The sequence below is a fragment of the Microcaecilia unicolor genome, chromosome 2 (genome assembly GCF_901765095.1).
Source record: "Microcaecilia unicolor chromosome 2, aMicUni1.1, whole genome shotgun sequence".
NCBI lineage: Eukaryota > Metazoa > Chordata > Amphibia > Gymnophiona > Siphonopidae > Microcaecilia > Microcaecilia unicolor.
This window is the reverse complement of record NC_044032.1, coordinates 340,080,639-340,095,553: the sequence shown is the minus strand read 5'-3', so window position 1 is coordinate 340,095,553 and position 14,915 is coordinate 340,080,639. Positions and strand designations below refer to the sequence as shown.

General features: G+C 41.2%; 1 protein-coding gene across 1 annotated transcript in view; it reads right to left on the bottom strand.

The window, feature by feature from the left end:
- The window catches only part of LOC115463681 (alpha-1,4-N-acetylglucosaminyltransferase-like), a 120,632-nt gene extending 118,600 nt beyond the window's left edge, over positions 1-2,032 (bottom strand). Inside the window, exon 1 of the mRNA XM_030194399.1 lies at positions 1,973-2,032. The gene's annotated coding sequence lies outside the window, so the exon portion shown is untranslated. The remainder of the gene's footprint in view (positions 1-1,972) is intronic.
- Positions 2,033-14,915: the final 12,883 nt, after the last annotated feature.

The following is a 14,915-nucleotide window of genomic DNA, read 5'->3' as shown; positions in this document are numbered from 1 at the left end:
AAATTCTCTCTAAAATCATACATCCTAATCAGGTTGATTTTGTGCCAGGCAGACTTATCAGCGATAATACACGTTTATTTCTCTATATCTCTCATATAGCTGCTTCTGATTCTCACCCTGTCGTGGTCCTTTCTTTAGTTGCAGAGAAGGCCTTTGCTAGGGTGGAATGGGAGTACCTCTTTATAGTTTTGTCTTGGTTTGGCTGTCTCCTGAATTTCTTCAAAAAAATTAAAATTTTATATACTAATCCCATTGCCAGGGTTTTGCCAATAACTCTTTGTCAGACCTAATCACTCTTAAGCGTGGCACTAGACAGGGTTGCCACCTCTCTCCTTATCTATTTAATATCACACTTGAGCCTAAAATTGCTCTTAAAAAACTTAAAGGTACAAGAGACTCTGGAGGTGTATTATTTCCTGATTTTCTCACTTATCATAAATACTTTATTTCTCAGAAAGGCTGTAATTGGTTATATCAAAATCGTGACTATAAACCAATCTGGTTGTTGTTGGAGGAAGCTATTAAACATCCTTTTCAACCTTCTCTTCTGCTCTCCTCTACCTCCTTTCCATCTCATAGGCTTGAGCCAGTAATAATTTCTATAGTTAAATGTATGAATGAGTAGGACAAGCTACAAACACATCCCTTCACTTTATCTCTTAGTATGTCACTATGGTACAATCCTCATGTATTAATAAACAAAGTTCCTTTCTTTTTGAAATAATGGATTGATAAGGGAATCTGGACTATCTCAGATATAGTAACTAAAGACAATACAATCATGTCTTTCTCAGAATTAAAAGAAAGATTCTCTCCGCTATCTTCTGCAAACTTCAGATGGCAACTTGTCATCTGATGCAAACTACAACTTGTCATTGTATCACTACGTCACCTTTTTTTTTCTCAATTGTAGCATCAGATGCCTTCACTAATTTCCAATGCTTTAAATTTACTTGTTAATTGTCATACTGTATCCAATATTTACAAACAATTGATTAAGTCTCCATTCAGCTTAGTACTTCAAAATACCTGGTGAGCAGACTTAGCTCATACATTATCAGAAGAAAAATGGTCTCAATTTTGGTCTAAAGTTTATTAAACCTTTGTCCTCTGCTTTGATACTTTAATCTATGTACTTCTTATACCATAAAACCAACTGGACACCTCACGAATTTGCTAATGCAGAACTCCTTCAGATAAATGCAGGCGTTGCTTTCAGCATGTTGATACCTTACTTCACGTGCTTTTTGAATGTAACCTCACATTTAAATTCTGGCAGGAAATCTCATGTGTTATACAGAAGATTCTTCTTATCCTTCAATAATAATCTTTAAACCCTGCTGTCAGCAGTTCAATTTATTGGACTCTCAAGCAAAATTATTGGACATCCTACTCACAATTGCTCAAAAACATGTTTTGCAAAACTGGTAATCTGCACATTTATTAAATATTCATTTTTGGTGGAATTCTGTGCTACAACATCAAAAATTTGAGTTTGCTTTGGCAGGAAAATGTCGAACAATATTCACCAAGAGAAAAGTCTGGGCCCCTTTGGAACAATATGTACAAACTTTACAAATTGCATTATAGTCCAAATGTTTTGCTACAGACAATTGTCTCCTTTCTTGCTTAGATAATGTTTTGTATTAGCATACTAACAATGTATTTCTCCTTTTCTTGTTATGTTTTCACATTTCTTCTATACTTTGCTAAAAAGTCAATAAAATATATTTGAAAAAAAATGAATATAACTGGTGCACAAAGAAAAATGAACCTTTACTACACTGTAATCACAGCGAACAGTGCAGATGACATGAACACAAAAATGCCACCCTGCTTCAAAAAACTTACACATAAAATGTCAATATTTAAACTTACACAACACTTCTAAAATGGCCTCCAATCTCTTTTGGATCTGAAGATTTTGAATAAACAATAAAAACATTACATAGGTTAAGAAAAATCATCTTACCCTTTTGGAACAAAATTTATTGCAGACGTATTCAAAATCCTCTCCTTATCCTTTCACAGTATCTTGGATATTAGAATGTGCCTTCAACCGTCATCAGTTTTCAACCTGCCCCACCTGTTTGTCCTCGCCTTTTACAAGGACAGTGTAATCCTTATCAAAAAGAAGTAATAAGGAACTCTGGATGGAAGGGTAATAAATATAACTGGTGTGGGTGTGCTGTTGAGCCACCAATGAGAACGGATGCTTGAAAATCTCTCTCCCCTGTTTATGCTAGAAAATCGTTCCAAACTGTCCTTTTTTAAAGAATTTTTTCTTCTTTTTCTCCTGCAACGCCTGGTCGCTATGTCTTTATCTAAACTGAACAAATCTGAATCTCCTAGCCTGCTTCAGGCCAGATTAAAGCAAACCAAAATTGATCCTCCATCACCAGAAAAGGCCTCGCATGGGAGAACACCGCCCTCCTCCTCGGATTTAATATAGCATTTATACGTTGAGGCCAACATTGATTACTGCACTACATTTAATTATGTAATTATTCAGTGTATGCTTAGATTTCTCCTAAGATTGTACTAATTGTTTCCTATTGTAGAATTTTTCATACTGTAATGATTTGGTTTTTGTTTTTCCTTGCTTACTAATATCTACAGGGTTGACATCTTTACTCTCAGTCTCACTTAACTTAGGTTACCTTTCCTCGGTTGAACTAGTTACTTAGTTCTTTATGCCATTTCTCTTTTCTCATTGTCAGCTATGCCAAATATGTTTTCATCCACATTACCTAATTAATCTCTGTTTTGGACCAATCAAATCCTATAGATATTTCTCTTTACTACTACTACTATTTAGCATTTCTATAGCGCTACAAAGCGTACGCAGCGTTGCACAAACATAGAAGAAAGACAGTCCCTGCTCAAAGAGCTTACAATCTAGTAGAGAAAAAATAAAGCAAACAAATCAATTAATGTGTAGAGGAAAGAGGAGAGGAGGGTAGGTGGAGGCGAGTGGATACAAGAGGTTATGAGTCAAAAGCAATGTTAAAGAGGTGGGCTTTCAATCTAGATTTAAAGATGGTCAAGGATGGGGCAAGACGTAGGGGCTCAGGAAGTCTATTCCAGGCGTAGGGCGCAGCAAGACAGAAGGAGCGAAGTCTGGAGTTGGCAGTAGCGGAGAAGGGAACAAATAAGAAGGATTTATCCAGGGAACGGAGTGCACGGGAAGGGGTGTAGGGAAGGACGAGTGTGGAGATATACTGGGGAGCAGCAGAGTGAGTACATTTATAGGTTAGTAGAAGAAGTTTGAACAGGATGCGAAAACAGATAGGGAGCCAGTGAAGCGACTTGAGGAGAGGGGTAGTATGAGTAAAGCGACCCTGGCAGAAGACGAGACGGGCAGCAGAGTTTTGAACCGACTGGAGAGGGGAGAGGTGACTAAGTGGGAGGCCAGCAAGAAGCAGATTGCAGTAGTCCAAACGAGAGGTGACAACAGGTCTTGGCTATCTGCTGGATATGAGCAGAGAAGGAGAGAGAAGAGTCAAAGATAACCCCAAGGTTTCAAGCTGAGGAGACAGGGAGAATGAGAGAGCCATCAACAGAAATAGAAAACGGGGGGAGCAGGGAGGTGGGTTTGGGGGGGTGGGGAATGAGAAGCTCGGTTTTGGTCATATTTAATTTCAGGTGGCGTCGAGACATCCAGACAGCAATGTCAGACAAGCACGCTGAAACTTTGTTTTGGATGCAAGGTGAGATATCAGGGGTAGAAAGGTAGATTTGGGAGTCATCAGCATAAAGATGGTAGGAAAAGCCATGGGATAAGATTAATGAACCAAGGGAAGAAGTGTAGATAGAAAAGAGCAGGGGACCAAGAACAGAACCCTGAGGTACGCCGACAGGCAGAGGGATAGAAGTAGAAGAGGATCCACCAGAGTGAACACTAAAGGTGCGGAGGGAGAGGTAGGAAGAGAACCAGGAAAGGACAGAGCCCTGGAATCCAAGTGAGGACAGGGTATTGAGAAGTATGCTGTGATCGACAGTGTCAAAAGCAGCGGAAAGATCAAGAAGAATGAGGATGGAATATTGACCTCTGGATTTAGCCAGTAATAGGTCATTGGAGACTTTAGTAAGCACAGTTTTGGTTGAGTGGAGAGGGCGAAAACCAGATTGTAGTGGGTCAAGAATAGCATGTGAGGAGAGAAAATCAAGGCAGCGGCGGTGAACAGCACGCTCAAATAATTTGGAGAGAAAGGGAAGGAGGGAGATGGGTCGGTAATTAGAGGGACAAGTAGGGTCGAGTGAAGGCTTCTTAAGGAGAGGTGTGACCACAGCATGTTTAAAGGCAGCAGGGACAGTCGCAGTGGAAAGTGAGAGGTTGAGAATGTGACAGATAAAAGGAATAAGAGCAGGAGAGATGGCATTAAGAAGGTGGGTGGGAATTGGATCAGAGGAACAGGTGGTACATTTTGAGGAAGAAAGAAGTGTAGTTTCTCTTTGTATTGTTATGGCTCAGAATAACTTTCTTGTTATGTTTTCACATTTCTTGTATACTTTGAAAAAGGCAATAAAATATATTTGAAAAAAAAAAAATGAATATAACTGGTGCACAAGGAAAAATGAACCTTTACTACACTGTAATCACAGCGAACAGTGCAGATAAGACATGAACACAAAAATGCCACCCTGCTTCAAAAAACTTACACATAAAATGTCAATACTTAAACTTACACAACACTTCTAAAATGGCCTCCAATCTCTTTTGGATCTGAAGATTTTGAAAAAACAATAAAAACATTACATAGGTTAAGAAAAATCATCTTACCCTTTTGGAACAAATTTTATTGCAGATGTATTCAAAATCCTCTCCTTATCCTTTCACTGTCTCTTGGATACTACAGTTTGCCTTCAACCGTCATCTGTTTTCAATCCGCCTCACCTGTTTGTCTTTGCCTTTTACAATGTGATCCTTACCAAAAAGAAGTAATAAGGAACATAGTAATTAAGAAATTCTCTCTGAAATGCATAATATCCCTGGATGAATTAAATAGATTAAAACTGGAATGCAGAGTGTATCAAACAATATAGATAATCTGAGTACCAAACCTATCTACCTATAATTAGGACTTCTGATTTTAGTTTCTAACCAATAAATACCAATAAAAAAAACTCAATGCAAACAAAAAAAGTGTTTATTAGATAAACACTGGAAAAATAGCACTTTCCCTGGTACTTTCTCACCCCTTCCTTGGCTTATCTTGTAGCCTCCAATCAGTTAAGAATATAAGAATAGCCATTTTGGGTCAGATCAATGGTCCATCTAGCCCAATATCCTGCTTCCAACAGTGGTCAATCCATGTCACAAGTACCTGGCAGAAACCCAGTTAGTAGCACCATTCCATGCTAGCAATCCTAGTGTAACTCCTAAGGGGTTAAAGGTTAAAAACTTACCCGGGAGTTGGGGCTGTTTTGAGGCGCTCTTGTGCTGGTGCATGGTTGCTTTGGCCGCATTTTGGCAGCCGCGTGGAGAGAGAAGGCTCAGCTGTTTGGGGCAGCATTCTGGAGGAGCGGCGTTTTTAGGGTGGCGGTCCGGATCGCAGTTGTCGGCCGCTGAGGCCGCAAGAAGAGCAGGGCTGCGCAAGAGGGGCTGCAGATAGCGGCGTTAGCTGTTTTGTTGGCCGCTGTGGTAGTGGAAGCAGCGGCGCTGAGGTGAAGGAAAATAGGGGAAGCCCGGGGAAAGCTTGGGGAGTGTTCTAGGGCTCTGATTGGCCCTGCGTCAGCGTCTTACATTGGCGTCTGACGTCAGACGCACGTTTTGTATGCAGGGCTCAGGGATTCCCTATGCTAAAGGGAACCGGCTCTTTTAAAGGTGCAGAGCCGGTTCCGAAGAGAATAAAGGACCAGCGTGGGACCGGGGAGGCTGAGGAAAGTGCTCCGGTGCACTTTCCCAGCGTTTTTATTTTTTAATAAAACGGCAAACTGCAATGTTAGCGCTGCACGCGCTAAAGGGGCTGAGGAGCCGGGATCAGAGGAGAAGGCACGAGCCAGATGCCAGCTCATGACGGAGCTGAGCAGGAGGCTCGTGCCAGAAAGAAAAAGAAGATTTTTGGGCTCTGAAACATAAAAGGTACTAATATTTACATTAATTTGAAATACTGTTCATATGTATATGTTCAAAATTTGTTTATTATAGTTTAAAAAGGCCGTGGTTGTGTACTGGGGGCTTTAGAGTGTTAGGATCGTGAGTTTGGCTCGAGCTGGGAAAGAGAGATGTCGCTGGGTTCTAAACTTTACAGTTGGCAGTTGGGTGGTAGTTTTGATGCTGAGCAGACCTGCGGTGAGGTCTCTGATCAGCTGTTAAGGGAATCACCATTCAGAAATTGATTAAGTAAAATTTAAGAGCTGTATGTGTAGTAAGAGTGTGACTTGAAGTAGTTAACTAATTTTTAAAAGCCTCTCGCTTGTTTTATGGCTTTTAGAGTGGTGACTAAAGCTGAGTGCTAAGGTGAAAGCTTTAACCTTAAAATAAGCCAATAATTCAGACAAGCATTAACAGTTTGGTAACCTGGGAAAGCTTGTTCATGTAATAATTGGTCACACTAGGTGCACATGACTAAGGTAACAGTTTAAGTGCACATTCCTTGCTGTCAGGCTTAAAGAGGGGTTTTGTGAAAGATTTATGAGTGAAAAACCCTGCATATGCTAAAATAAATTACTTTGGTAAGAGAAAAAGTAATTATATTGTTTAAAAGTTTCGGGGAATTCTGAGCTGCTGTGAGAAGTTCTGGACAGAGGATTTTAAGACCTCTGGTGGTTTTTAGTAGTCTCAGTAAGTTTGGTCTTAAAGAAATTGTTTTGCTGAGACCATTTAAAATTCTGGGGAACATTATTTGAGGGAGGGATCAGAATAGGGCTGACAATTATACATTTCTTTTATTGGGGAAGCTAGTTAGGGAAATAATTTAAAGATCATATAAAAAGGGTAATTGGTCTGCTGAATTAGTTAGGGTTTAGGTTTTATTCTTTAATTTTTAAAGCTCAGAATAGTAGGTACCCCAGACCAGGTTTCTTATTCCAGCTGACAATAAAAATATGGTACCCAACGTTAAAAGAAAGGCGAAGAACAGAAGATATACAAGAAAGCGGGAAGAAAAGTTAAAATATCTGAGGTTAACATGCAAAACAGCAGAAAAGATTGACTTATAAAAGGCTAACTAAATGAACAAGAAAAAGAATCACAATACATACTTACCTGCTTGATAGATGAGAGGCCTGAAAAGAAAAATTAGAACAAAAAATCAATTCTTATAAAGAGAGGGAGGTTCAAACAAATTTTAGATAGTAAATGCATATTTAGATATTGACTTTTGCTGATGTTAGAGAATACTTATCTGACAAACCTTTGAAGTTTGAGGGAATGGGAAGTTGATGTGCTAGAAAAAGAGATATTGAACTTGTTAGTTAAATTGTTTTGAACTTTACACATATACATAACATAAATAAAAAGAATAATTCATTGAATTCCCTTTGTAAATGTCATTTGTTTTCCTGAGTTGCAACTAAACAACAACATAAATTTAGATTCATTCCTCTCCCTGTTTTAGGAACAGGGAGACGTGGTTAGTTTAAATGATTGTACTTTAACCCTGTCCGTTTCATGATAGTTTGCCCAAGGTATTCTAAGGGTATTGTAAGGTGAACTATCCGTGCCCAGGATGAGGTCACAATTACACTAGGATAAGCAGATGCTTCTGTATAATTATGGTACAGCCAGAGACCCCCCCCCCCCCCCCACTGGAATGGTGGCGGGCCCAGTCATAGAGCTCAGGCCATTACAGACCTTGGCTGAGTCAGAAATCTGATGGCTGACATAACTGGAAGCTTACTGGAAAAGTATGGCCTAGCTTGTAGCCCGGATTGAGGCCTAAATAAGCTAAATTAGGAAAAGTTAGGTCAATAGATATGGAAACAAAATGGAGGATTTCAGCACAAAATGGAAGCCGTATCTGTTACAGAGTGGAATTTTCTCTAATGTAAGTTAGAAAAACAAGTTGAGAAATGAGACTTTCCTGTGAGCAGGATTGTGGTCAGCCATGGTGTGAGAAAGGAAAGGTGTAGCTGGATGCAGGGTCTTGCTTAAGATTTGTGGTCAAGCGAGCTAAAGACAAAACCATGTTAGCAAGATAAAAGCTACTCATTAGCATGAGCCAATCAGTGACAACCATGACATTAGCATAGATCCAATCAGGTATATCTACTGTCATATTATCCATATCCTGAGGGCACCTATAAAAATCAGGGTATTTCCTGGTTTAAGTTGGAGAGAAAAGGGTTGCCACTCTCTCTCTCCAAGGGAAACCAATGTGTCCAGAAGAATTGACAAATTACCTAATTGCTTTCCCTTATAAAACCTCTGATTGGTAAAAGAAATTATAAAAGATTAGGAACTAATTAACACCTGTTTGCAGCTGGATATTATATTCCTATAACTAATTGATTGTACGTGCCTGTTGTCAATCACTGATTTGACTTGTACCTTGGCAAATAAACTCCTCATTCCAAATGATGATTTGTGGGCTTCACTTAATGATGAGAGGCTGTAAGTATAAATGCTTTTGCTGTATCAGGCTGTCTTTCACTGCATTGTATAACCTGTGACATAAATCCAGTTTGTTATAAGGCTGGTATCTTTTCCTTAGACCTAACATCTCTCTCAGTGGCAATTCCTTTTAGAACTTCACAACTCCTTGATTATCCCAGTACTAGTGCTATTTAGAGATGGAGTCAGATTTAAGGTCACTCCAGCCTTCTTGGGGGTCTCTGAACCCCTAAATTTAGAACACTTCCCTCAAGTCCATCTCAATAACAGTCTATGGGTCAATAACAATTTTTATGTCTTTTCTGTGTTGATGACTCTAAGGTGACACACATGTACATATTTGGTTCCAGTGGAAAAGGTAGTCAGCAACAATACCTATTGTTCATAAACTTCTATAAACACTGATTATTTTGCCCTCAAAGAACACCTAATGAGCTGGAAAATAAACATGTAAATTCTTTATTCTTTGTTAATACTTACTACACCGCTTTAGCTGGCACACAACAATGTGGTTTACATATTAATGAAGAACAAAAAAGACAGAAAAAGGAACGCTAACATCATATAGGACAGATGGGGAAAGAAACAGAATGCACATATACCAAACAAACCAAGGAAGACCATGGAGACAGATCAGAGGGAGAAGAAAGGTAGAAAGGGAAAGAATGGAAGTCATTAGAACTCTGCCCAGTCACAGACCACAAGCCTGCCTAAATAGTCATGTTTTAATTAGGTGTTTTGAAGCTTGGAAGGGATAATTCACAACAAATTTCTAAGGGAAGACTATTCCAGGTTGCAGGGGCTAAAAAATAAATAGCACTGTGTTGAGTTCTCTCATGTTTACCAAGTTTAGGAATGGGAAATACCATGTGGTGATGATTAATAGAGCACAGCAATCATGTAGGGAAATAAGGAATTGTTAAAGAAGATAAACATAGCAGAAGACCCAGGTAAAAGGCTTTGAAGGCAAGCATAAGAACTTTGTATTGTATTCGATAAGGCCCTGGTAGCCAGTGATGGTCTTTGAGAAGAGGTAAAATAGAGGGGAATAATCGAACGGCGCGGCCATCTTTATGGGCGACCATCTCCGGAGCCGGTGCCGTAAGTGGGCGGAGCCAACCTTATTTTCAAAAAAGATGGCCAGCCATCTTTTTCTTCGCTAATACGGTTGGGTCCAGCCAAATGTCAGAGCTAACCAGGTTTGAGATGGCCGGCATCGGTTTTTGTCCATAATGGAAAATAATGCCGGCGATCTCAAACCCGGCGAAATGCAAGGCATTTGGTCATGGGAGGAGCCAGCATTTGTAGTGCACTGGCCCCCCTCACATGCCAGGACACCAACCGGGCACCCTAGGGGGCACTTCTAGAAATTAAAAATAAAAATAACTCCCAGGTGCATAGCTCCCTTCCCTTGGTTGTTTAGCCCTCAAAATCCCCCACCCCAAACCCACTCCCCACAACTCTACACCATTACCATAGCCCTAAGGGGTGAAGGGGTGCACCTACATGTGGGTACAGTGTAACAGGTAGGGGGGGGGTGGGCCTGGGCCCATCTGCCTGAAGTGCACTGCATCCACTAAAAACTGCTCCAGGGACTTGCATACTGCTATCAGGGAGCTGGGTATGACATTTGAGGCTGGCATAGAGTCTGGGAAAAAAGTTTTTTTGCTTGTTTTTTTTTGGGTGGGAGGGGGTTGGTGACCACTGGGGGAGTAAGGGGAGGTCATCCCTGATTGCCTCCAGTGGTCATTTGGTCAGTTGGGGCTCCTTTTTGAAGCTTGGTCATGAAAAAAAAGGGACCAAGTAAAGCCGGCGAAATGCTGGCTTTTTTTTTATTATCGGGCGAAGCCGGCCATCTCATGAGCACGCCCTGTCCCGCCCCCGTCCTGCTTGGCTACCCTAGCAACATGCCCCCTTGATGTTTCGCCAGCTCCGTGACGGAAAGCAGTTGAGCCCGGCCAAAATCGGCTTTCGATTAAACCGATTTGACCAGGTTCAGGAGATCGCTGCCCATCTCCCGATTTATGTTGGAAGATAGCCGTCGATCACTTTTGAAAATGAGCTGGATAGAGTCATATCTTGTATTGCTGTATTTTGAAGGGTTTGGAGCTTTTTCATGCTGCCCGTGTTAGTCCAGCAAAGATAATATTACAGTAATCCAGCTTGGAAATCAATAGAGAAAAGAAAAAGGTGTGAAAAGAATCTTGATCCAAAAATGTTTGCATCCATCGCAACTGTCTTAGAATGAAAAATCCAGATTGCGAAAGGGAGGAAATATGGAAATCAAATGATAGTTGAGAGTCTAAAATCACTGCTAATATCAAAAGGATTAGACTGGGGTAATAGTAGTGCCTAGTGGATGAAGATCTTCAGTAGGGCAAGGAGCATAACCGATGATCCAACAGGCAACATTCTTATTAGGATTAAGAACAACCATCGGGCTACAGCATCCAAACAGGTTTGAAAAGGAGTAACACAGGAGGTAACTGAATCTGTGTAATATAAAAGAAGGATATTGTCCGCATAGATATACATGGAAATCAAACATCAAGTGGTAGAACCAGTGGTCCTAAAAGAAGAAGGAGAAGAAAGAGACAGAGGGCGCAAAGGATGAGATTGTTGAGACTGTAACAAATCTTTAAGAGCAGAAATTTTAGAACATAAAAATTGAGCTAAGACATCTGCTGAAGGTCTAAGCAGTGCAGCTGAAGTATTTGGAGAAACAGTAAGAGACTTATAAATGCTGAAGAGTTCCCTAGATGGGCAAGGTGTAGTTTTAATGCGATGACAGAAGTAGGCTGCTTTAGCCTTGCTCAGATGAAAATTAAATTCACAGTTTATAAATACATAAGAATAGAAGCGCCACCTAAGAATAGAAGCGGGGCTAGTGTTTGGGAGGCGGGGCTAGTGCTGGGCAAGACTTCTATGGTCTGTGCCCTGAAAATGGCAGGTACAAATCAAGGTAAGGTATACACAAGAAGTAGCACATATGAGTTTATCTTGTTGGGCAGACTAGACGGACCGTGCAGGTCTTTTTCTGCCGTCACCTACTATGTTACTATCAGGCTTATTTTCGAAAATGATCACTGGCGATCTTCCGACATAAATCAGGAGATGTCCGGCGATCTCGGAAAAGCGGCAAAATCGGTATAATCGAAAGCTGTTTTTTTGACACCATCGCCGCGCCGGCAAAAGTTCAAGGGGCGTGTCGGCGGCGTAGCGAAGGCAGGACATGGGCAGGCATGGGCGTGGCTACCAGATGGCCGGCTTTCGTGGATAATGGAAAAAAAAGCGGTGTTAAGCAGTATTTCGCCGGGTTTACTTGGTCCTTTAATTTTCACGACCAAGCCTCAAAAAGGTGTCCCAATTGACCAGATGACCACCGGAGGTAATGGGGGATGACCTCCCCATACTTCCCCAGTAGTCACCAACCCCCTCCCACACTAAAAAAATAAAAACAAAAAACTTTTTTGCCAGTCTGTATGCCAGCCTCAAATGTCATACCCAGCTCCCTGACAGCAGTATGCAAGTCCCTGGAGCAGTTTTTAATGGGTGCAGTGCACGTCAGGCAGGCAGACCCAGGTCCATCCCCCCTACCTGTTACACTTGTGGTGCTAAGTGTTGAGCCCTCCAACCCCCCCCCCAAAAAAAAATCCACTGTACCCACATGTAGATGCCCCCCTTCACCCATAAGGGCTATGGTAGTGATGTAGAGTTGTGGGGAGTGGGTTTGGGGGGGATTTTGGGGGCTCAGCACCCAAGGTAAGGGAGCTATGCACCTGTGAGGTATTTGTATATATATTTTTTTAATTTTTAGAAGTGCCCCCTAGGGTGCCCGGTTGGTGTCCTGGCATGTCAGGGGGACCAGTGCACTACAAATGCTGGCTCCTCCCATGACCAAATGCCTTGGATTTTGCCGGGTTTGAGATCACCGGCATTTTTTCCATTATCGCTGAAAAACACAACCGGCGATTGCAAACCCGGCGAACTCTGGCATTTGGCCGGGCTAAACCGTATTATCAAAAAAAAAGATGGACGGCCATCTTTTTCGATAATACGGTTCCAGCCAGCTGTTGCGCCGCCGCCAAAATAGATCGCCGGCGACCTATTTCGCCGGCGACGTTCGATTATGCCCCTCTATGTAATGAGTCACTCCTTTAACTTCCTAGTACATCCACAAGAGAAGAAAGTAATTTAACAAAATAATATAAAACTCTTACAATTAATCAAATTTAAAAAAAACACTGTTGAAATCTGTGGAAATAAATCTCTAAACAGATATAACTGCTGCTTAATAAATGTGAAAAAATATTTGAAGAGTTATACTTCCACATTTAAATCCACAAAGTACAATAGCAAAGATAAAAAGTTCTATTTACTCCAAGGTTTAGTTACTAAACTGCAGTAAACTGTGCTATTTTACTGCAGAAAATTTTACCATATGAGTACCTCAATACTGCAGGCTAGTGACTTGCTCAGTAAATTGAATTTTGCATTGCTGTATCCGAGAATATTGTGCATTCCTAGCCACAACACAAAGATAGCTAGCACCAAGGACCTGGCAGGTACAGTAAAAAATTACTCCCTCCCTACTTCCAATCACCTGATCCTCCTTTCTCCTGTTTGATCCTTACCCCCAATCCTGTTTCCCAAGGTAGAGCCCATTCTGATTCTCCCTCTCCCTTGTGGGAAGTGAGGAGCAGGAGTGATCCCCAGGACACTCCTGTCCCAGTGATTTAGGGCTTCAAAATGGTACCCAAAGTGGTAGTCTTTTGATAATGCAACTAGAAGTCAGGCTAACAGAATGGCAAACATATAGTGGAGTTTGAAGGCATGGGTGTTTGGCAATTGCACACAACAGTCTTGCTTGGTGAGTGTAATGACTGATCAGTCACAAACAGAAGGAAAACAAACCTCCATAGATGTTATACACCAAGTGTAAAACAGTAGAGGAACAAAAAAAGGAACCTCTCGCAGATGGTGTCCAAAGAAATTTATTACAAGAGTCTTAAAGTAAAGTAAGGGAGACTTGACACGACTCGTGTTTCAGCCCTACTGGCCTGCATCAGGGGTCTAAAGTCTCCACTCGGTAATCTCTAAAAAAAAAGCACACCGACACAAAGCGCTGGCTAATTGCCGTATCTGCAGGCCAGTAGGGCCGAAACACAAGTCGTATCGGGTCTCCCTTACTTTCTTTTAAGAATCTTGTAATAAATTTATTTTGTACACCATCTGTGAGAGATTCTTTTTTTTTGCTTTTCTACTGTTTTACACTGCGTATAATGGCTGATCAGAAGGAGGCGAGTTTGAATTGAAAGTGTAAAAAGTGAGCATGGAAACAGATGAGGGACTGCAGCAGCAGAATAACACACAGAGTACAAGGAGACGAGAACTGCATATGCTATATAAATTGGCAATGAGAAAAATCAGAAATCAGTGAGGCAGAGTGGTTCCCTGAAATCTAAACTTCTCTGAAGTACAGTGGGACAGATCCTTACTTTTATTGCCCTAAAACCACAATTTATTGTAGCTAAGCTAGACATAAGAAAAACAGTTTCACAGGGTCTGAATACATGTACTGCTTGAGGCCTTTATTCAGCCTGTGGGAGGCAGCCCGCTTAAGTGCTGCGGTTAGTGCTGATCCCGGATATTCAGTGCCGTGACGCTTCCAGTGACTGGCATTGAATATCTGGGGGGGGGGGGGGGGGGGTGTTGGCCAATTCAAACTTAACCGGCTATGTCAATATTCAGTTGCTGGCAAGTTACGTTTATAGCGGCCATAGATAGGACTGCTATTTAGGCAATATGATTTGGCCACTAAACTTTGCCAGTTATTGCATGATGTATCCGGTTTTCAACGCTAACTGGCAATGTTCAGCAGAGAAAAACCGATTATCTCATGCTGAATATTAGTGGTTAGGTGCAGAAACGCCATTTAAGAAGTCAGCGGCCATTTCTGTCTAGTTAAATAGTGCTGAATATTGGCCAGCTAAACTTTAAAACACAGAAGGTAGTGGTCTCAATCATCATGCAGGTTCTTAGTAGTACGGTCTAAGGCAGCAATCCTCAACCCAGTCCTCAGAACACACCCAGCCAGTCAGGTTGTCAGGATATCCAGAATGAATATACATATAAATAAACCAAATTTTGAGTTCAAACTCATAAACTAGTCACTCATCTAAATATACTATGTACCATATAGTGACCACCTTATTTTTTCTTTAATGTTTCAATATGCTTGCAGTAGTACCACACCTCTGAACCAGAAGGATTTAGTTTGCCAACTTATAAACTGTTTGGTTTACAAATATTGTAGTTGGAGCAGAGCTTACCCCATCTGGCCAACATGACTGTACTT